Raw genomic sequence first — 22,266 nt, 5'->3', positions numbered from 1 at the left:
GCGCCGACAATGAAGGACGAAAGAGGATCTGGATGGACATCATGACTGCCATCTGCGAGGAGGGGGTGTCAGTCCGCGAGATCAAACATGTCCGGAAGCGCTGGGAGGACTTCAGGTCCAGGACCCTCAACAAGGCCCGGCGCCTCTTGAAGGCAGCGGATGCCAAGGGGTGCCGGGTCCACCTGACTGACAACCAGATGAGGGTCCTTGAACGCATACGCCCAGTGCTCCACGTCCAGGTCCTTGAGGGGCAGACCCGTCTGGAGTCGAGCGGTAAGTGTACATGCATACTGATTGGACGCTGTGCGTGTTGTGGTGTGCCAGGAGTGTGCAGGTTGCACATATGTCTTTGTAGGGACATGTATGGCTGCGTATGTACAGGGACATGAACCTGCCACATGTGATTCCTATCAAGTGTGAGACACATCGATGGTGTATGTGTTGGTAAGCATGCTGTGCAAATGTATGTGTGGGTGCACACATGTAATGAATTATGAGTATGTACTGTGGCATGGTTGTGGTGTCACACATGGATGCTGGTTCATGCTGCATGTATCTGCAATATGCACATGTGCATGTGGGTGTATTTGACAAGTGTGCAACTGTGATGCAACATGGATGCATGTGACACTGACATGTAGAATGCTGAATGCGAGATGTGACATGGATGGCGATCTCATCACTGCGACAGTTGGTGATGTACACATGCATGTAATTCTGGTGGCGTGTGTGCATGTGTTGTGCACTCCCCATGTTTCATGTGGCGTCAGGCTCACCTTCGGCTGCTTGTGCTGTTGTTTGTGTATGGATGGTGCTGCCTGGTGCAATATTCCTGTTGATTTGCTCATGTGTGTGGGTTTAAATGACATGTGTGTTGGGGAGTGTGATGCCATGTCTGTAGTTTTACACTGCCACTCATGTACAACTGTCATGTGTGTATCAGTCCATTGTACAGTGCCCTGATGCCTGTGTTCTATCTCTCCCTGTCTGCAGCGTCAACTGATGAAGAGGGCGGAGAGGGTGCTGTAGAGCAAAGCGGCAGGGATCGCACCACCAGCCGGAGACGCAAGGCCCAGCTCCCCTCCCACGTTGTCATCTCGTCGGGGAGTGAGGAGTCTGGTGCCGCGTCCCAGGCCGCAGCTGCCGAGGGTAGGTCCAAGAGGCGGAGGTCAGAGGTTGGCTCCTCGGCAGCAGAAGGGGTAGCTGAGACCCCACAGGGTCCGACGGAGGAAGATGTCTTGGAGTCATCCAGGTTGGTGGGGGGTTTGGTGGAGGAGGAGGCCGTGGAAGGGACACACATGGGGTCTGGAGGTGGGGATTCCACTGGTGCTAGTGGTGCAGTGCGGGGGCAGGGACAGGAGGCAGCACAGGCCGCCGCGGAGGTGCCTGTGTGTAATCCTGTCCCCGATCCTGTGACTGCATCATCCTGCACCAGCAGGGATGCCTACGTCCAGACCCGTTTTCAGGGAGAGGATGAGCGCACAACAACTGGCCTTCCTCTCCCTGCGGACGTGGCAATCCGGGACCGGGTTGAGCCTGTCCTGGCTGGGATGGCGTTGCATCAACGTGGCATGCGAGGTGACCTGCAGTGTTTTCGTGAAGACACTGCACGTCATCTCGGATGCCTCGTTGACCGAGTTGACCTACTGGGACGGGTCACCAGGGCTGGATTCCTCTGTATGCTGGACCTTATTCCGACACCCTCCTCACCTGAACCCCCTATGCGCCAATCGCCCTCCATGCCATCTTCCCACCCATGTATCACCTGGGTACCCTGTGGAGCTGCCTCTGACCCAGCGGCCAGGCTGGTGGAGGACACATCCCTGCCACAGTCGGGAGTCGGACGTCCAGCAGGGGTGCCCACCACAACAACTGCACCCCAGCCAGAGGAGGACGTGCAGGCAGCAAGAGCCAGGGCACAGGCACAGCAGCAGCAACAAGGTGGGAGCGATGATGGCTCGGGGCATCAACATCCGAGGGGCAGGCATCGGCCACAGGGCAGGAGGACCCAGGATTGGGAGTGTCTTCCGTGTGGCAGCGGTTGGGCCAGGCCATAGAGGTGGAGCGGCGGTGGGCGGAAGAGGCACGGCTCACAATGGTCAGGGCGGAGAACTCCATGCAGAGGGCGCTGAGGCGGGCCGAGTGCCTCGAGGTAATTCGCAGGGAGTTGGAGTTGAACATGGCATCGTCCCTGCGAACCCTCGGGGCCATGGAAGAGGACCGTCTCCAGGACATAGAGCAGGAGTTCGATGATGCCCTGGCCCGGGAAATCGGAAAGAGAGCCGTCGGACTAGCCCGCCACCATTGTATATAGTTTTTAGTTTTAGGTTTCATTTTCGTTTTGCTTTATTTTGGGGTGATTGGATTATGCCCCACACTTTTGTATATAGTTATTTCTTAGGTAGTTTGTTTGATGGGTTTCATTTCTTTCGTTGGGCTCATGGACCCTTTGAACATTCATTGTACATAGTTGAACATTGGATTTGTGGGAACTTATTTTTGAAAATTCGCCATGGATCAATGGATTTTACATTTTACGTTTCCTTTGGATTTGCTTTGGTGGATGGAGAGTTTGGACGAATATTCTTTTGGATTTATTTGGATTGGTTCTACATTTCATTTTAGTATGTTTTGGACATGGATTTAATTTCATGTTTGACATTTTTTATGCTTTCTTTTTATTACATTCTTTTTGTTCATAATACATTTTCATATTTTACTTCCATGTGTGGTATTCGCTCATTGGGTTCATGCATGTCAAAATGTGGGTTTGCACAATCAATGGCACCCAGTGTGTATGTGTGACGGACATGTGTTGATGTACATAGTTGACTTTTGGTTTGTGTCATGAGATAGGCATGTCAGTGTGGGGTGGATTGGGAAATTCATTGCATCTCAAGACTGCGGTGGCGTGCTGCGGGATTTTGGTGGACATGAGGGCCATGAGTGTGCATCTTTAGGACCTGTTGGGGGGGGATATGAGTCGGGCCTGACCCTCAATTCTGGGTGGATGGGGGTGCTGGGGGACATGAGTCGGGGCCTGACCCTCAATGCGGGGTGGATGGGGGTGCTGGGGGACATGAGTCGGGGCCTGACCCTCAATGCTGGGTGGATGGGGGTGCTGGGGGGACATGAGTCGGGGCCTGACCCTCAATGCTGGGTGGATGGGGGTGCTGGGGGACATGAGTCGGGGCCTGGCCTTCAATGCTGGGTGGATGGGGATGCTGGGGGACATGAGTCGGGGCCTGACCCTCAATGCTGGGTGGATTGGGGTGCTGGGGGACATGAGACGGGGCCTTACCCTCAATGCTGGGTGGATGGGGGTGCTGGGGGACATGAGTCGGGGCCTGACCCTCAATGCTGAGTGGATGGGGGTGCTGGGGGACATGAGTCGGGGCCTGACCCTCAATGCTGGGTGGATGGGGGTGCTGGGGAACATGAGTCGGGGCCTGCTGGCAGGTGCCCGTCAATGCCGGGTGGATGGGGGTGCTGGGGAACATGAGTCGGGGCCTGCTGGCAGGTGCCCGTCAATTCTGGGTGGATGGGGGTGCTGGGGGACATGAGTCGGGGCGTGACCCTCAATGCTGGGTGGATGGGGTGCTGGGGGACATGTGTCGGTGCTTAGCTGTGCGTGGTGACATGTGGGCTGGCTGGGGGGCTTTGCCAGGGTGGATGGGATGCCTGTGGGGCATGGCCAGGGGTGCAGTGTGTTCCCCTGTGTTGTGGTCTGCCTGCAGGCCCTGGGGAGGGGGGAGAGGGCACACCTGGGAGGACACACACTAAAAGTTTGTTGGGGCACCCCCAAAATACACGTACCCCACTCGCACAGGGCCAATCGTGGGTGAAACTTCCTGCACACCCCCGAAATACACGTACCCCGCTCGCACATGGCCAATTGCGTGTGATTCTCACCAAGCACCCCCGAAATACACCTAGCCCGCTCGCACAAGGCCAATCGCGGGTAAAACTTCCTGTGCATCCCCGAAATACATGTAGCCCGCTCGCACAAGGCCAATCGCGTGTGATTCTCCCTGCGCACCCCCGTGATACACGTAACCCGCTCGCACAAGGCCAATCGCAGGTGAAACTTCCCACGCACCCCAAAATACACGTAGCCCGCTTGAACAGGGCCAATCGTGGGTGATTCTCCCCGCGCACCCCCATACTACACATACCCCGCTCGCACAAGGCCAATCGTGGGTAAAACTTCCCACACACCCCCGAAATACACATAGCCCGCTCGCACAGGGCCAATCGCGTGTGATTCTCCCCGCGCACCCCCGTAATACACGTACCCTGCTCTCACAAGGCCAATCGCGGGTAAAACTTCCCACGCACCACCGAAATACACGTAGCCCGCTTGCGCAGGGAGAATCACATGCGATTGGCCCATGCCTTAGGGTAGGGATTCACTTTGTGAAGCAGATCCAATCGGTGGTATCCATGTGGTTTGCAATAGCCTCTGTCCTCTCCCTAGCCTGATTATTGAGTCTGCATCAACATCCATAGAGAGGTAATAATGAAGGGATAATTAAGTATCCCTAGAGTGAATGGGGGATGAGGACTGTGGACCATGCAATAATTGCTGGGGGAGTGACATACGTTATGAACAGCAAATTAGCACACCAGAGGGCACTTGTAACCACTGGGAGGCACTGGATGGTTTGGCCAAAGGTCATCATGGTACCACCTGATCTCAAGATGGCAGAAACCTATTGTAAGCTTTTGGCTAGCAGAGACATGTATCCAGGCCTAAACAATAGTAATGGAAAAGAGACTTACAAAACACACATGTGGCTGCTTGGGATTTGTGTGAGGAGACCTCTGGAACAGACAGCAATAACCTGCACCTACCAATCATAAAAGACAGGCTGACACTGAACAACAACCCTAGACAGAGAGTCCATAATGACTCTGCCACTTCCTTATAAAATGTGCCAGAGGCAGTCACGAGGGAGCAAAGGCAACATCTGAGAAAGCAAGGGAGCAAGAAAGAAGCATGAAGAAAAGGTTGCAGTGTCAGAGGAGAGACTGGGAGGAGAAAAGAGATATCGGGAGGAGGTCGAAGAAAAAGCAGTAGAAAGGAAGGTGAGAGAATACACAAGTGTAGGTTGGAGAAGGAGAAGGGACAAATGAAGCAGGAGGACACTAGCAGCAAAAGGAGGTTGGATCTAGGGAGCAGGAGAAGGAAGCAGGTAAGGAGAGCATGGGATGTTTGAAGGAGAAGAATATGGAAATATGGAAAAGGAATAAGTGGAGGAATGAACCACAAGAGAGATGCAGATTGGTTGGATACTTTATGAAGTGAAAGGAAAGGGAAGCAAAGGAGGCGAAGAAAAATTAGATGTATAGGACTGAAGAAGGGTATCAGGTCATTGATCCTACAAGAGAGGGGCCTTGTTGTAGAACTACAAGTGGCTGTAGCCCACATTCTGGCTTAAGCGTTAGCCATAAGAAGGAGGCTGTGGGCCAGACACCCAGACCCTGGGAAGAGGCCAGTGAACCAGAGTATGTGATGGGTGCAGTGAGCTTGAATCCGAGCAAGACCAGTGAGTTTGGAAGGGATGGGAGGCACTATAGATTGGGCTGCATTTACACTCTTGTGAAATGGTTGATGGTATTGCACAGAAGATTTTGCCAGCAACAGTATGGGATTCTCTTTGCCCTCCTCATGACTTGCGAAATCCAATGTCAATGACTTGGATACTGCAGTCAAATCCATTCAAATAAATGTTTTAGAAGCAGCCTGCCGTCTCTGAATCTACTCAATCTACTCAAGACCTAAACAAGAACACAAGAGAAAACAAGAAGTATATGGTGGAGCAAGAGAGTAGGGCAAGCCAAGAATATAGAAGAACAAAGGAGAATCGTGAAATCAGCAAACATAGCAATGCTATTATTTACTCTACCCGAACATGTGATATCAAATATTTAAAGCCACGCAATTAAAAAAGCTCATTTATTTTGCCACACACAACCCGATAATATTACTGAAGTGAAAAGTGATCTCTGCAAACGTGTGCTCACATTGAAATACCAGAAAGACATGGAAAGACCTAGCATTTGTGAATGCTATTGTCAGGAACTGGAAAAACTGCTGCAGGTTTTCCAGTTCCTGACAATAGCATTCACAAATTACACAATGCCCCTTCCATCATGAACATGAAGATAGACTTCACGGCACAGTTGTAGGAGGCTACCATCTGGGAATCACTGAGGAACATCATGTTGATCAACTCTGGATGGAGCCTAGACACCCACTTCAAATTGAAATCAGGGCCTGGGCCTTTGCTACCCTCTGGCAATACATTTGCAGAATCACATAAGAACTTCGAGCATACTGCGTTCAAGCCTCACTGCTACAGAAAAGAGGGAACACTTTAAGGAAACCGCAGGAATTGATGATATGGGAAAGCCAACAAAAGAGAGAATGTTGTGTTCATGAAAACATGTTTCGGCCCTTTATTTACCAAGCTCTTCATAGAGTTAACATACTCAGCAAGCAAGTAGTGAACATTCGGTAAGAAACGGATAGGACGTAACTGCTATGGTGACATTGAATTTCACTCCTAAAATAAGGTGACAGGACTCAGTAAGTTGCTGGGGATTTGAAGACCCAAAGCCAGAGCAGAAGCCACAGTGGCTTTATGGAATCTGTGACTTACCCTTAAACAAAACATGCTCAAGAATCTACAAGTTGTTGAGGAAAATGCAATCACATTTACCACATCTTTCTCTAACCAGAGTCATCAGTTCTAGAAAACATTTAAAAAATACTAGTATTGGTAGAGCATCGACAGTGATCTCAAATATGCATTGCATTAAAAACCGCAAAACACATATTGCAAAGGAAATAACTACGGAACACATTGTGCCCAGTTGAAATAAAGGTGAGTCTTCTTGGTCTGTGATTGCTACCTACATGATCAAATGCTTTCTTAAATATGGAGTCAACAAAATGAAGGTGCTGCAATGCAATGATTTACGGATGTTTTAATGATCAGACATCACTTACTGCAGTATTACTGTTTCCCATGCCCACTCGTCAATCTGGGCAGTACTGTCTTTCTTATAGAACTATAATTTCGGAACCACTTTTAGCCAAGGGAAGCCAGGAATGTATATCACCAGTGTCTCTCCACTTTGCCAAACATAACAATGAAGTTGCAACTCTCATCAGAGGAGGCATCAGGGAATTACTCCTGCTCAAACAGAAGGCAAACGATTGAAGATGGTGCACTGTGGGGAACTTAGCCGGCACACTGAAAAAGTATGCAGGTGGTGCAGCACTGATTATCTGTCAAGATGCATACTCTGCGCCGCATGGCAGAACATTAGTTGTTGCGTTAATAGATGTTATTTGTAGAGGCTGAATTCACCCTCGTCTTCTGAGTTGTTAATGCTATTGGGATTCTGCTCATGCAGCCCAGGTTTATGTTGGGTACTATCACTTGCACCTGTTGCTCATTTGTTTCTCTAACTTCTAATCTGCTACTCTCACTCTCAGCATCACACAGACACTGTGGCCTGTTCTGGCTATGAGTGCCCTCTATGACTGACAAATATTAGCCATTACTTTCATTGTCAGAAATCTCATTCTTTAAACGGAGGCACATCAATGCTGTTCTGATGTCTTCTTTTATATTATTGCTCTGATGTCCTTTTGAGCTTTGATTTTGTGGAACCAATACCTGGCACTCCTTGCCCACAGCATAGCTGCTCTGTATCCCAACTTTTAGTGCTATGCGGATGAAACCCAGCTCATTTTCAGGCTACACTCGGCCTCCTCCTCTCCTTCCCTCATCTCTGACTGTCTGTCTGCTATCCAGGAGTGGTGTGCCGCCAATGACCTCTGCCTTAATGCCAGTAAGACATTACACCCGTTCCCTCCTTTCCTGTATCTCTCTGGCCGGCCTCTCTTGGTCCTCTTCCTGCTCACACCTGCAAGGCTAAAAACCTAGGGGTCATCTTCGACTCCACACTCTCCTTCTCTCCCCACATCTCTGACGTCTCTAAGAACTCACACTACCAGCTGCACCTCCTCAGAGGTATTCTTCCTTTCCTCTCCTTCCCCCAGAATCTCACTGTCTCCAGAGCTCTGGTTCTCCCTAGGCTGGACTATTGCAACAGCCTCTTTCTAAATCTGCCTGCTTCTACTCTCCGCCCTCTACAACTTATCCAGAAAAGGACTGTGAGACTTCTCCTTGGCCTCAAGCCCAGGGATTGTATCTCTCCAGGACTGAAATCTCTGCACTGGCTCCCAGTGGCTGCGAGGATTAAGTTCAAAACCCTTTGCATCATCCACAAGGCCTTCTGGGGCCTGGGGCCTCATTACCTTCAACTCCCTCTTCCCAAATATCTTCCTTCTCGAGCTCTTCGCTCATCCGCCTCCAACTCCCTCAGGGTCAGTCGCTTCTCCAAGCAACAAGTTGGTGGTAGATCTCTTTCTTCGGCTAGTGCCTCCCTCTGGAACAGCCTCCCTAACTCCCTTCAACTTGAGGAGAACCATCTCCAGTTCCGTAAGCACCTCAAAACCTTTCTCTTTGCTTCTGCATTTTCTCCTCCTCTCCTCTGCTGACCTCCTGACTGTAACCGGAACTTCACTGGCTACCTGGACACCCTCTGATCTCGGGCCCAGGTCCCTTCCCCGCCAAGCGTGACACACCTACACTGCCCACCTGGCAACCCCGCACTTGGGGACTGTTTCTGTATCCTTACAGTCCCCCTTTCAGCTTTTCACACCTGATGTCTGCACTTACTCATGCACTTGCCACATGCTGGCCGTCACTTTACTTATTGTTACTATTTATTCCCATGTATTGCACTGTCCCTGCCCCCTTCCAACGCACTTGTGCAATCTGAATGACACCTGGCCTAGTAGGATCGTTGTCCATCCTCCCTTTGTTGCCCTCCCTTGCCTCGTCGCACCTTGAAACACTTGTGTATAGGCATGTTATAAATGCCATATCATATCACTATTGACTCAACTCGTTGCCACTTCAGCCATCACGTCGCTCCTCCCAAACCATTGACAGTCACTGTTATTTTGGTGCAACGTGTTACTCTGTGCTGCACCTCATGTGTTAGTATCCTGGCATAGCAGCAGAAGGATCTTGTTTGGGTACTTCGACCCAGTACCGCATAAATAAACATTTCCGGCAAAAATCACCAAGATGTAGTAATACTCACACTGCAGCAATTCGCTTGACATTGTATTTCTTCATGAATCCTTGTTGAAAATGTTAATGTTCTTCATTGATAAACGATATTTGCCTACCGCCAATATTCAGATGTTATCTTAAATAAAGTGGTAAGTGAAAAATTAATTGAAAAAGGCCTCTCAACATAATCATCCCAAAAAGTAACGCAGTTCATGGTAATGTATTGGGTTGGTCAAAAGTATGTGATGAATAGTCTCTGCAAGAATGCTGTGCTATTCTCATTCCTGTCTATACAGGTTTCGCTCATAGTGCTTCTTCAAGGCAATGGGATTCAATTTCAAGCATGAAAGTGTTCAATGTGGTCTTGCTTGAGCCTGCAATATTAATCACCATAAGAAGAAATTGAAATGGGAAAATGAGACTATAAAATGGAATCAGTAAGAGGCAAATTATATATTAACTTAATTTCTGGATTCCTGAAAATGACAGAATCAATATTAACCTGTGCGGAAGCAGTTATCCCCCTAATTCGTAAAGGCTACTCTATAAAAAGGGTATTTTCACTCCTGTATTTGTAACTGTAGATGAGCTAAAGGCGCATTTTTATTTTTTATCCCTTTGCCTCAAAAAAAGATTGGTCGCAAAAAAAACAAAATGATGCATTTTAAAACATGATATTGGGCACTCTATTACCCATAATAGTGTGCTCACGTGTGAGTTTATTAAAAAAAGTCTTATATATTGTTTCAATTATTTCTCAACCTTTATTGCACATGATTCTCATGCGACATCTGATACAATACAAAATGAGTTGCTTCTGTCAAGTAAAAATGACCGATTTCACAAAGTCCTACTGGAGCCGGTGGGAAATGTGCTATGCAAGGCAGTCATTACCTGAGTATTACGGCCCCTGGATAAAGGTGTGATAGCTGCTTTGCTCCCTCTGCGGCTTCTGCTGTCTGTTTGGGAACCATTAGCATTGTGCGGCCTACTTTTATATGGAAACAAAGGAGGGGAAAATATGAAAGTCAGGTCCAGTTATATTTGACTTATGAAATACAGATTGACTACCCCTCTCTTTTAGTCTTATATGGATCCCAGGTCAGGGTTCAGGGCAACCTGTGTATTTCATTGACTTAGGTAATCGCTTAGTTGAGAGAAATTGCGCAACAACTGCAATTTATTACAAAATATCTATCTCTTTAATAGTCATAAAAATATCTTAAAAAACATTTCAGACATGATTATCAATTATACCATTCATTCATCATTCATATATTCTAACAGGGGAGTTCTAAAACTGAGGAAAAAACTTGTGCATAACAGTTGTTCAATGTATGCAATTTGGACATTGGAAAAAGACATAAGATTTTCCTTAGGCAGTCGACATATGTTTCGGCCCATTATAGTATACCACTTTTGTCAACGGTGGTCACAACAGTAAGTATCGGGCCATCTTCAGGACAACTATTACTTAGTGGTAGATCAATCTTCTTCCCCATTAGCACACAAACACATCTACAAAAAATACATAAGTGTACATATATTAGTTATTTTAAACAGATTTGTTTAAAAGAAGAAAGAGAAATTGTATATCTCAACTGAACTGATTTGAGTACGATGACTAGTTTTATTCTAGACACACACACTGAAAAGACCTGGTCCATAAACTATAATTTAGACTATTGAGAAATGACAGATTTACGGGTGTAGCTACAAAGTTAGGCTACCCTAGTCTAAAGTTTCTATATTAAATAAGAAACATTAAATTCAGAATGTTGTATTCTTATTAATTTAATTTAAACAAGGTTTTTGTTGAAAAAAGATTATTGAAAAAAGAGCCAAAGAGGACTTACACATGTGCGTCTTCTGTTTGTGTGTCTTTGGATGCCGTCTTACTTTGGCTATGGCTAGCTCGATGTCTTACATGATGTTCCTAAGTAAAACTCTCAGAGGTAGTATACAATGGACATCTCTGATGTTCATACCTGTAGTGAATTGGAAACAACTCCTTAGATGTGGTAATCTCATAGATGGCAAATAATATATACTGAGCAAAAATAACTTACAGGTTGGTTGCTGCTATTTGTATATTAGAAACTGATCTTGCTTTTGCTGCGTGCGGCCAGGTTTCTTTTTTACAGTTTATTTGGACATATGTTCCAGTAGTTGGTTTATTGCCTAAAGTGACAAAAAATGGGAGCACATTAGTATGTAACTTCCCAGCTTAAAGCAACGTGTCTATTTTCATTGAGTTCTCCTTTTAGGCCATGCAGTGCATCACGTTCTTATGTGGTTTAATATAGCCACTTATTTTTAAATGAAAAACAAAAAATGTGTGTTATTTTGAGCCCGTTATGGTATAATGCCTGACAAACGTTTGATTATGCTCCTACATCCTGAATGAAGCCGCCAATAAACCAGCTTTAACATTAGTAATGAAAGGCAAACCCCGGAATATTTTTAAAAAAAGGCACTTCTCGTTCAATGATATTACGTGAAAGGCATGTATTTCTCATGCCACGTACGATAAACTAACAGAAGGGTATGGTTGTGCATTTTAATCCTCTAGAAGCAAGAGGCATCAGCCTCGCTTACCTTATTAAGCTCCGTCCGTGCACTGGAAAGGGAGCCTGTCTCCGCGAGTAGACGAGAACGCTCGTTCTGGAGGAAGACTGGTTTAAATGGAATCACGTGATTTGCGTGAGCCATCTCGTGATATCACTTCATGTTTCTACATTTATGAGGGGCTGTTGGGACTTGTAGTGTGGTGAAAAGAAATCACCTAATTTATTTTTTCTTCTTTTGAAAAACTCTTACACGCCCATTGTTCGCGTGTGTGAAATAACAGAATGCATCTGCATGCCGCTAAATGAAATACTCGTCTTGCTGGCTGAGATTTCACCCATTATGATTATGTATCTGATGGTGTTACACGCTTTGCTATGTACGCTACCCGAGCCATTAAATGTGCTGCCTTATTTCCATAGACTCATTTTAATGAACCTCTTTTGCTGTTGTTTTCGAAAATAATAGACAGGTGTGTCACTCTCTTTATCTTACATTCGAAAAACTTTTTCAACTACATGATCGATTACTGCAACTGAGTAAAAAATCACGAGTTGGTCATGTTTATTAAAGGTGGTGAGGGCACTTGCAGTAGTCTATATTGATGTCATAGAGTATCTGACACTTACATAATGTAATGTGTTAGAAATCCCATTTCAGGACGTATTTATAAAAAGGGACATAGGGTGTTTGGACACTATTGATGTCCTTATAACAGTGTGTTCCAATCTATGGCGATTTTAAGGCCATATTTGACAGTATCGAGAGTATATATCCATTTTTGTTCGCATCTTGTGAGGTTCAGGTCCATATTACCACCGCGAGGGGATGGTTTAATGACTTGAATGACACACCATAGTAACTCAGTACATTTGTGTTGTTTCTGAATGTAGTGTGCAACCAGAGGTTTATTGTCAATTTTGTTTCGAATACAGGATTTGTGTTTGCAGATTCTTTGGCGAACCTGTCGTTTGGTTTTCCCTATATATACTAAGTTGCATGGACATTTAATGGCATATACAGCCCATTTGGTTAGACAGTTGGTGAAAATCTTCAACTGTATTGTGTTGTTACCTAATTGGATACTTTTCATTGTGGCTGTTTGAGGACAGACCGAGCAATTGCCACAGCGGTGGTGACCCACCACCGGTGGTAGACCCCAGAGTTGAGTTTGGGTGGTAGTCGCCCTTGGAGGGCTTGGATACGTGTGAACTAAAGAATCTTTAATATTGCGTTGTCTTTTGAATGCAAAACGGGGCATAGAGGGATTAAAGTCCTCCGTTTTGATCATGTGCCAGTGTCGTTTGATTATTTTCCTAAGATGGCTACTAATAGGGCTGTATGTACTTACACATGTTATTTTTTCTTCTTTGTTACGCTGCATTGGTTCTAGACAGGTGGTCCTGGTGATATATAATGCTCTTTTATATGCCTGATGGACGGTTTGTTTGGGATACCCTCTATCTTGTCACCTTTTTTTTAAAGATTTGCCGTGTTGTTTGTACATCTCGACTTGTGTACAATTCCTGCGAATGCGCAGAAACTGCCCATATGGAAGGCCCTCTTTTAAGCTCAGTGGATGGAAACTATGATAGTTAAGCAACGTATTTTTATCTGTTGGTTTTCTGTAAAGGGACATTTCTATATCACCTGTATTTGTTTTTTGTGTTTGGAGATCAAGAAACGGGATAGTATGTGAATCTGTATGAATAGTAAACTGTATGTTGGAGTTTTGAGTATTTAACCATTCATGGAACTTCACCAGATTGTCTGATGTATCTCTCCAGATCATATAGACGTCATCTATATATCGTAGCCATGTTGTAATCGACCTGGAAAATGGGTTGGTGGAATCAAAGATCGACTGTTGTTCAAGGTCGTCCATATATAAATTTGCCAAGTCTGGGGCAAAAGTTGCTCCCATGCTTGTGCCTTTTAGTTTATTATAATATCGACCGTTATATAGAAAGAAATTCTCTGTGAGGGCTAATCGTATGCATTCTAAAATAAATGCAGTGGGGACACTATTAAGTGTTCCAGTGCGTCGATCTAGATACTTTGCCATGACCCTCAAGCAGTCTTGTTGGGGGATACTGGTGTATAGACTCACCATGTCCAAGGTAACCAAGATGTCTGATGGATGTAATTGCAGAGTCTCCAGAATTTTTAACATGCTTGTTCTGTCTTTCACATATGATGTCATTTGGGACACAAAAGGTCTAAGAAACCAATCGGAATAAATTGAAAGGGACTCAAGAATTGAATTTATAGCCGCCACAATTGGTCTCCCCGGTGGGGTTTTATCATTTTTATGAATTTTGGGGATGATATAGAATGCCGGGGTAGTGGGATGTATATTGACTAGAAAGTCTTTTTCCACCGGATCTATCCATCCCTCCTCGGTGGCATGCTTCATGAGACTTATTATTTCATCTTGGAGCCTTGGTGTGGGGTCCTGCAACAGTTCCTATAGGAAGTAGTGTCATTTAGATGTTTCATGACTTCTGTTTCGTATGCTTCTTTTCCCCATAACACTATACCTCCCCCTTTATCGGCCAGCTTGATTATAAATGAATCATTCAACTGTAGGGATTTTAGAGCCTCTCTCTCAGATCTTGTGAGATTATCTCTGGAGTTATTTTTGGTCTTGATAGTTCCTTGGATTTCATGTGAAATCCTTTGTTCAAATGCTACTATTGCTGGGCAAACCATTGCATTTGTTGGAGTGAATTTTGAAGGGGGTTTTAGACCTGTGATTGTCGATTCTTTCCTGGAGGTAGTAGGATTTCTGAAAAAATACTTGAGACGTATTGTTCTATAAAATTTTTGAAGTTCTATTTCCGTCTCAAAAGATTTTGCTCTTGCTGTCGGCACGAAAGACAAACCCTTAGAAAGAACGCTTATTTCAGTAGCCGAAAGGTTTAGCTCAGCATGTTTTTCTACCCAATATCATGTTTCAATTTAGCACTCTGCTCCGAATATTCTGGGTTTTACCACAAGTCATTTTTTCAGAAAGGAGTTGCACCCAAAGGCCAACTGAATATTTTCTAAATCTGGTACAGTTTGGTGCTACAGTGTGCAAAACTGAGGGCACAGTTTTTATGAAAATTGACTGGATGCTGCAAGGCACGATATTACTCTGGATGCCCCAACACGCAGTGGCCAATGTAGTGGGACATGGCATCATTCACGAAAATCTGCCGAACCTTTGTTTCGTTTTGAGGTTTTTATTTCATTTTTTTTTAACAATTTGAACTCTGCTTCCTTTGGCAATGTGTGTCCAAAAATGCGGTTTTCTAACAGAACCTCAACATTCTATTGTTCCACAGTGACAATATAAATTACACATGCTTCAGATGTGATCCATTCTGAATGTTGTTCCCGCAGACACCACGGAAGCAGCACTGATCTGTATAATTTCAGCAGCGCAGATTGGGAAGATGTGAAAACATAGGGACAGACCCATCCATCCCTAACAATCCAGACCTGGCACTATCTGATATCTGAGCGCTGGCGACTCCAGAGCATGGACCAAAAACGAGCAGCCCTAGAAGTGGGGGTCTTTATCCTCCTCCTGATCAGCGAGATAGGTATTTATTGCATACTTCTAATATCATTGAACAATTTTCCAGCAACAGATAGAAAGGGTTGCAGCACGTATGAAGCATAGACTGGAACTTGGAGTGACGCTCTTGCTGCTCGTGCAACTTGGTTTTGTTCCAGAGATGCAAAGGGGCCGGCTGAAATGTCATGCTCGACATACAGGAAGCGAGTCTTCCTCAGTGGAGATGTGATTTGTTCCCTAGAAGGGGTGTCCCTTTTTATAAATACGTCCTGAAATGGGATTTCTAACACATTACATTATGTAAGTGTCAGATACTTTATGACATCAATATAGACTACTGCAAGTGCCCTCACCACCTTTAATAAACATGACCAACTCGTGATTTTTTACTCAGTTGCAGTAATCGATCATGTAGTTGAAAAAGTTTTTTCGAATGTAAGATAAAGAGAGTGACACACCTGTCTATTATTTTCGAAAACAACAGCAAAAGAGGTTCATTAAAATGAGTCTATGGAAATAAGGCAGCACATTTAATGGCTCGGGTAGCGTACATAGCAAAGCGTGTAACACCATCAGATACATAATCATAATGGGTGAAATCTCAGCCAGCAAGACGAGTATTTCATTTAGCGGCATGCAGATGCATTCTGTTATTTCACACACGCGCACAATGGGCGTGTAAGAGTTTTTCAAAAGAAGAAAAAATAAATTAGGTGATTTCTTTTCACCACACTACAAGTCCCAACAGCCCCTCATAAACATAGAAACACGAAGTGATATCACGAGATGGCTCACGCAAATCACGTGATTCCATTTAAACCAGTCTTCCTCCAGAACGAGCGTTCTCGTCTACTCGCGGAGACAGGCTCCCTTTCCAGTGCACGGACGGAGCTTAATAAGGTAAGCGAGGCTGATGCCTCTTGCTTCTAGAGGATTAAAATGCACAACCATACCCTTCTGTTAGTTTATCGTACGTGGCATGAGAAATACATGCCTTTCACGTAATATCGTTGAACGAGAAGTGCATTTTTTAAAAATATCCCGGGGTTTGCCTTTCATTACTAATGTTAAAGCTGGCTTATTGGCGGCTTCATTCAGGATGTATGAGCATAATCAAATGTTTGTCAGGCATTATACCATAACAGGCTCAAACGGGGTTTGCTTTTCATTACTAATGTTAAAGCTGGCTTATTGGCGGCTTCATTTAGGATGCAGGAGCATAATCAAACGTTTTTAAGGCATTATACCATAACGGGCTCAAAATAACACAAATTTTTTGTTTTTCATTTAAAAATAAGCGGCTATATTAAACCACATAAGAACGTGATGCACTGCATGGCCTAAAAGGAGAACTCAATGAAAATAGACACGTTGCTTTAAGCTGGGAAGTTACATACTAATGTGCTCCCATTTTTTGTCACTTTAGGCAATAAACCAACTACTGGAATATATGTCCAAATAAACTGTAAAAAAGAAACCTGGCCGCACGCAGCAAAAGCAAGATCAGTTTCTAATATACAAATAGCAGCAACCAACGTCTAAGTTATTTTTGCTCAGTATATATTAATTTGCCATCTATGAGATTACCACATCTAAGGAGTTGTTTCCAATTCACTACAGGTATGAACATCAGAGATGTCCATTGTATACTACCTCTGAGAGTTTTACTTAGGAACATCATGTAAGACATCGAGCTAGCCATAGCCAAAGTAAGACGGCATCCAAAGACACACAAACAGAAGACGCACATGTGTAAGTCCTCTTTGGCTCTTTTTTCAATAATCTTTTTTCAACAAAAACCTTGTTTAAATTAAATTAATAAGAATACAACATTCTGAATTTAATGTTTCTTATTTAATATAGAAACTTTAGACTAGGGTAGCCTAACTTTGTAGCTACACCCGTAAGTCTGTCATTTCTCAATTGTCTAAATTATAGTTTATGGACCAGGTGTTTTCAGTGTGTGTGTCTAGAATAAAACTAGTCATCGTACTCAAATCAGTTCAGTTGAGATATACAATTTCTCTTTCTTCTTTTAAACAAATCTGTTTAAAATAACTAATATATGTACACTTATGTATTTTTTGTAGATGTGTTTGTGTGCTAATGGGGAAGAAGATTGATCTACCACTAAGTAATAGTTGTCCTGAAGATGGCCCGATACTTACTGTTGTGACCACCGTTGACAAAAGTGGTATACTATAATGGGCCGAAACATATGTCGACTGCCTAAGGAAAATCTAATGTCTTTTTCCAATGTCCAAATTGCATACATTGAACAACTGTTATCCACAAGTTTTTTCCTCAGTTTTAGAACTCCCCTGTTAGAATATATGAATGATGAATGAATGGTATGATTGATAATCATGTCTGAAATGTTTTTTCAGATATTTTTATGACTATTAAAGAGATAGATATTTTGTAATAAATTGCAGTTGTTGCGCAATTTCTCTCAACTAAGCGATTACCTAAGTCAATGAAATACACAGGTTGCCCTGAACCCTGACCTGGGATCCATATAAGATTAAAAGAGAGGGGTAGTCAATCTGTATTTCATAATTTTCCTTCACAGATCGTCCCTTCCTTCAGATTAGACCCCCCGTCAACAAAAAATAGGGATTACCCTTTATTCAAACCTACTTTGGACAACCCTTGGTTGTTGGGTTAAATTTGTCCTTAAACGCATATCAGCATTCTGAGAACCGTTAAAATGGACAGCGGGAATTTAGTTTCCTTTTCGGACGAATACTACCAAAAGATTATGAGTATGCCACTATTGTTAAGAGACAATATTGAAAAGGCTGTCCCTGTATCGCAATCAAATGATGCAGAACTCTTGTTGCAAAAAAAGAAAAAACTTATACGGACTGAATCCCACGGCCAACTAATGCTGGCTTACTTAAAAGCAGGTACGATACCAGAGGGATTGCAAATTAAAAATATTCCCAGAGTATTCACCAGTAATTCAAAGTTTAAATGCAAGTTCAGTGGGGTCAGCAATAAGTGCTCAAGAGATCTATTGATACTAATCATAGATACAGCAGAAGAAGAAGCAGACCTACAAAAAATAGAAATAACAGCCTTAGAGGAAAAAATCAAACAAGATAAAACTATCAAAGACATCAAGGATACCCTAGAAAAGATAGAAGACGAAATAAGTAAATTCAAGAAATTAACTTTAGATAAAAAAATTTGGAAGCTTAAGAAAGATGTCGAACAATATAAGGAGACAAAAACATACTCCTATCTTGTAGAAAGCTATTATGAAGATCTACAGAAGATCAATCAAGGCAGAGCATATAACGCAGGAAACAGGAAAAAACCATTTGTAAATTTTTCTAATTCCTCAAATGCGTCTACAAGCAGCGGTTCTGACACCAGCCAACCAGGACCACCACCCCATTTTTTTCGGGGGCAGGGGCAACAGGGCCGAAACAAGAACCAAGGACCACCCAGAATGAACACCAGAAATTGGCAGGGGCCTCCCCCAACCTGGTAGTTCCGATTTTCTATTTAACTTCTTACATTCTTTCGGCTACTGAAATAAGCGTTCTTTCTAAGGGTTTGTCTTTCGTACCGACAGCAAGAGCAAAATCTTTTGAGACGGAAATAAAACTTCACAAATTTTATAGAACAATCCGTCTCAAGTATTTTTTCAGAAATCCTACTACCTCCAGGAAAGAATCGACAATCACAGGTCTAAAACCCCCTTCAAAATTCACTCCAACAAATGCAATGGTTAGCCCAGCAATAGTAGCATTTGAACAAAGGATTTCACATGAAATCCAAGGAACTATCAAGACCAAAAATAACTCCAGAGATAATCTCACAAGATCTGAGAGAGAGGCTCTAAAATCCCTACAGTTGAATGATTCATTTATAATCAAGCCGGCCGATAAAGGGGGAGGTATAGTGTTATGGGGAAAAGAAGCATACGAAACAGAAGTCATGAAACATCTAAATGACACTACTTCCTATAGGGAACTGTTGCAGGACCCCACACCAAGGCTCCAAGATGAAATAATAAGTCTCATGAAGCATGCCACCGAGGAGGGATGGATAGATCCGGAGGAAACAGACTTTCTAGTCAATATACATCCCACTACCCCGGCATTCTATATCATCCCCAAAATTCATAAAAATGATAAACCCCCCCCCGGGGAGACCAATTGTGGCGGCCATAAATTCAATTCTTGAGCCCCTTTCAATTTATTCCGATTGGTTTCTTAGACCTTTTGTGTCCCAAATGACATCATATGTGAAAGACACAACAAGCATGTTAAAAATTCTGGAGACTCTGCAATTACATCCATCAGACATCTTGGTTACCTTGGACGTGGTGAGTCTATGCACCAGTATCCCCCAACAAGACTGCTTGAGGGTCATGGCAAAGTATCTAGATAGACACACTGGAACACTCAATAGTGTCCCCACTGCATTTATTTTAGAATGCCTACGATTAGCCCTCACAGAGAATTTCTTTCTATATAACGGTCGATATTATAATCAACTAAAAGGCGCAAGCATGGGAGCAACTTTTGCCCCAGACTTGGCAAATTTATATATGGACGACCTTGAACAACAGTCTATCTTTGATTCCTCCAACCCATTTTCCAGGTCGATTATAACATGGCTACGATATATAGACGACGTCTATATGATCTAGAGAGATACATCAGACAATCTGGTGAAGTTCCATGAATGGTTAAATACTCAAAACTCCAACATACAGTTTACTATTCATACAGATTCACATACTATCCCGTTTCTTGATCTCCAAATACAAAAAACAAATACAGGTGATATAGAAACGTCCCTTTACAGAAAACCAACAGATAAAAATACGTTGCTTAACTATCATAGTTTCATCCACTGAGCTTAAAAGAGGGCCTTCCATATGGGCAGTTTCTGCGCATTCGCAGGAATTGTACACAAGTCGAGATGCACAAACAACACGGCAAATCTTTAAAAAAAAAGGTTACAAGATAGAGGGTATCCCAAAAAAACCGTCCATCAGGCATATAAAAGAGCATTATATATCAACAGGACCACCTGTCTAGAACCAATGCAGTGTAACAAAGAAGAAAAAATAACATGTGTAAGTACATACAGCCCTATTAGTAGCCATCTTAGGAAAATCATCAAACGACACTGGCACATGATCAAAACGGAGGACTTTAATCCCTCTATGCCCCGTTTTGCATTCAAAAGACAACGCAATATTAAAGATTCTTTAGTTCACACGTATCCTAGCCCTCCAAGGGCGACTACCACCCAAACTCAACTCTGGGGTCTACCACCGGTGGTGGGTCACCACCGCTGTGGCAATTGCTCGGTCTGTCCTCAAACAGCCACAATGAAAAGTATCCAATTAGGTAACAACACAATACAGTTGAAGATTTTCACCAACTGTCTAACCAAATGGGCTGTATATGCCATTAAATGTCCATGCAACTTAGTATATATAGGGAAAACCAAATGACAGGTTCGCCAAAGAATCTGCGAACACAAATCCTGTATTCGAAACAAAATTGACAATAAACCTCTGGTTGCACACTACATTCAGAAACAACACAAATGTACTGAGTTACTATGGTGTGTCATTCAAAGTCATTAAACCATACCCTCGCGGTGGTAATATGGACCTGAACCTCACAAGATGCGAACAAAAATGGATATATACTCCCGATACTGTCAAACATGGCCTTAACATCGCCATAGAATGGAACACACTGTTATAAGGACATCTATAGTGTCCAAACACCCTATGTCCCTTTTTATAAATACGTCTTGAAATGGGATTTCTAACACATTACATTATGTAAGTGTCAGATACTCTATGACATCAATATAGACTACTGCAAGTGCCCTCACCACCTTTAATAAACATGACCAACTCAAGATTTTTTACTCAGTTGCAGTAATCGATCATGTAGTTGAAAAAGTTTTTCGAATGTAAGATAAAGAGAGTGACACACCTGTCTATTATTATCGAAAACAACAGCAAAAGTGGTTCATTAAAATGAGTCTATGGAAATAAGGCAGCACATTTAATGGCTCGGGTAGCGTACATAGCAAAGCGTGTAACACCATCAGATACATAATCATAATGGGTGAAATCTCAGCCAGCAAGACGAGTATTTCATTTAGCGGCATGCAGATGCATTCTGTTATTTCACACACGCGAACAATGGGCGTGTAAGAGTTTTTCAAAAGAAGAAAAAATAAATTAGGTGATTTCTTTTCACCACACTACAAGTCCCAACAGCCCCTCATAAACGTAGAAACACGAAGTGATATCACGAGATGGCTCACGCAAATCACGTGATTCCATTTAAACCAGTCTTCCTCCAGAACGAGCGTTCTCGTCTACTCGCGGAGACAGGCTCCCTTTCCAGTGCACGGACGGAGCTTAATAAGGTAAGCGAGGCTGATGCCTCTTGCTTCTAGAGGATTAAAATGCACAACCATACCCTTCTGTTAGTTTATCGTACGTGGCATGAGAAATACATGCCTTTCACGTAATATCGTTGAACGAGAAGTGCATTTTTTAAAAATATCCCGGGGTTTGCCTTTCATTACTAATGTTAAAGCTGGCTTATTGGCGGCTTCATTCAGGATGTAGGAGCATAATCAAACATTTGTCAGGCATTATACCATAACAGGCTCAAACGGGGTTTGCTTTTCATTACTAATGTTAAGGCTGGCTTATTGGCGGCTTCATTTAGGATGCAGGAGCATAATCAAACGTTTTTAAGGCATTATACCATAACGGGCTCAAAATAACACGAATTTTTTGTTTTTCATTTAAAAATAAGCGGCTATATTAAACCACATAAGAACGTGATGCACTGCATGGCCTAAAAGGAGAACTCAATGAAAATAGACACGTTGCTTTAAGCTGGGAAGTTACATACTAATGTGCTCCCATTTTTTGTCACTTTAGGCAATAAACCAACTACTGGAACATAT

The sequence above is a fragment of the Ambystoma mexicanum genome, chromosome 5p (genome assembly GCF_040938575.1).
Source record: "Ambystoma mexicanum isolate Mex_15411 chromosome 5p, UKY_AmexF1_1, whole genome shotgun sequence".
In the NCBI taxonomy this organism is placed as follows: domain Eukaryota; kingdom Metazoa; phylum Chordata; class Amphibia; order Caudata; family Ambystomatidae; genus Ambystoma; species Ambystoma mexicanum.
This window is presented reverse-complemented; position numbering follows the sequence as displayed.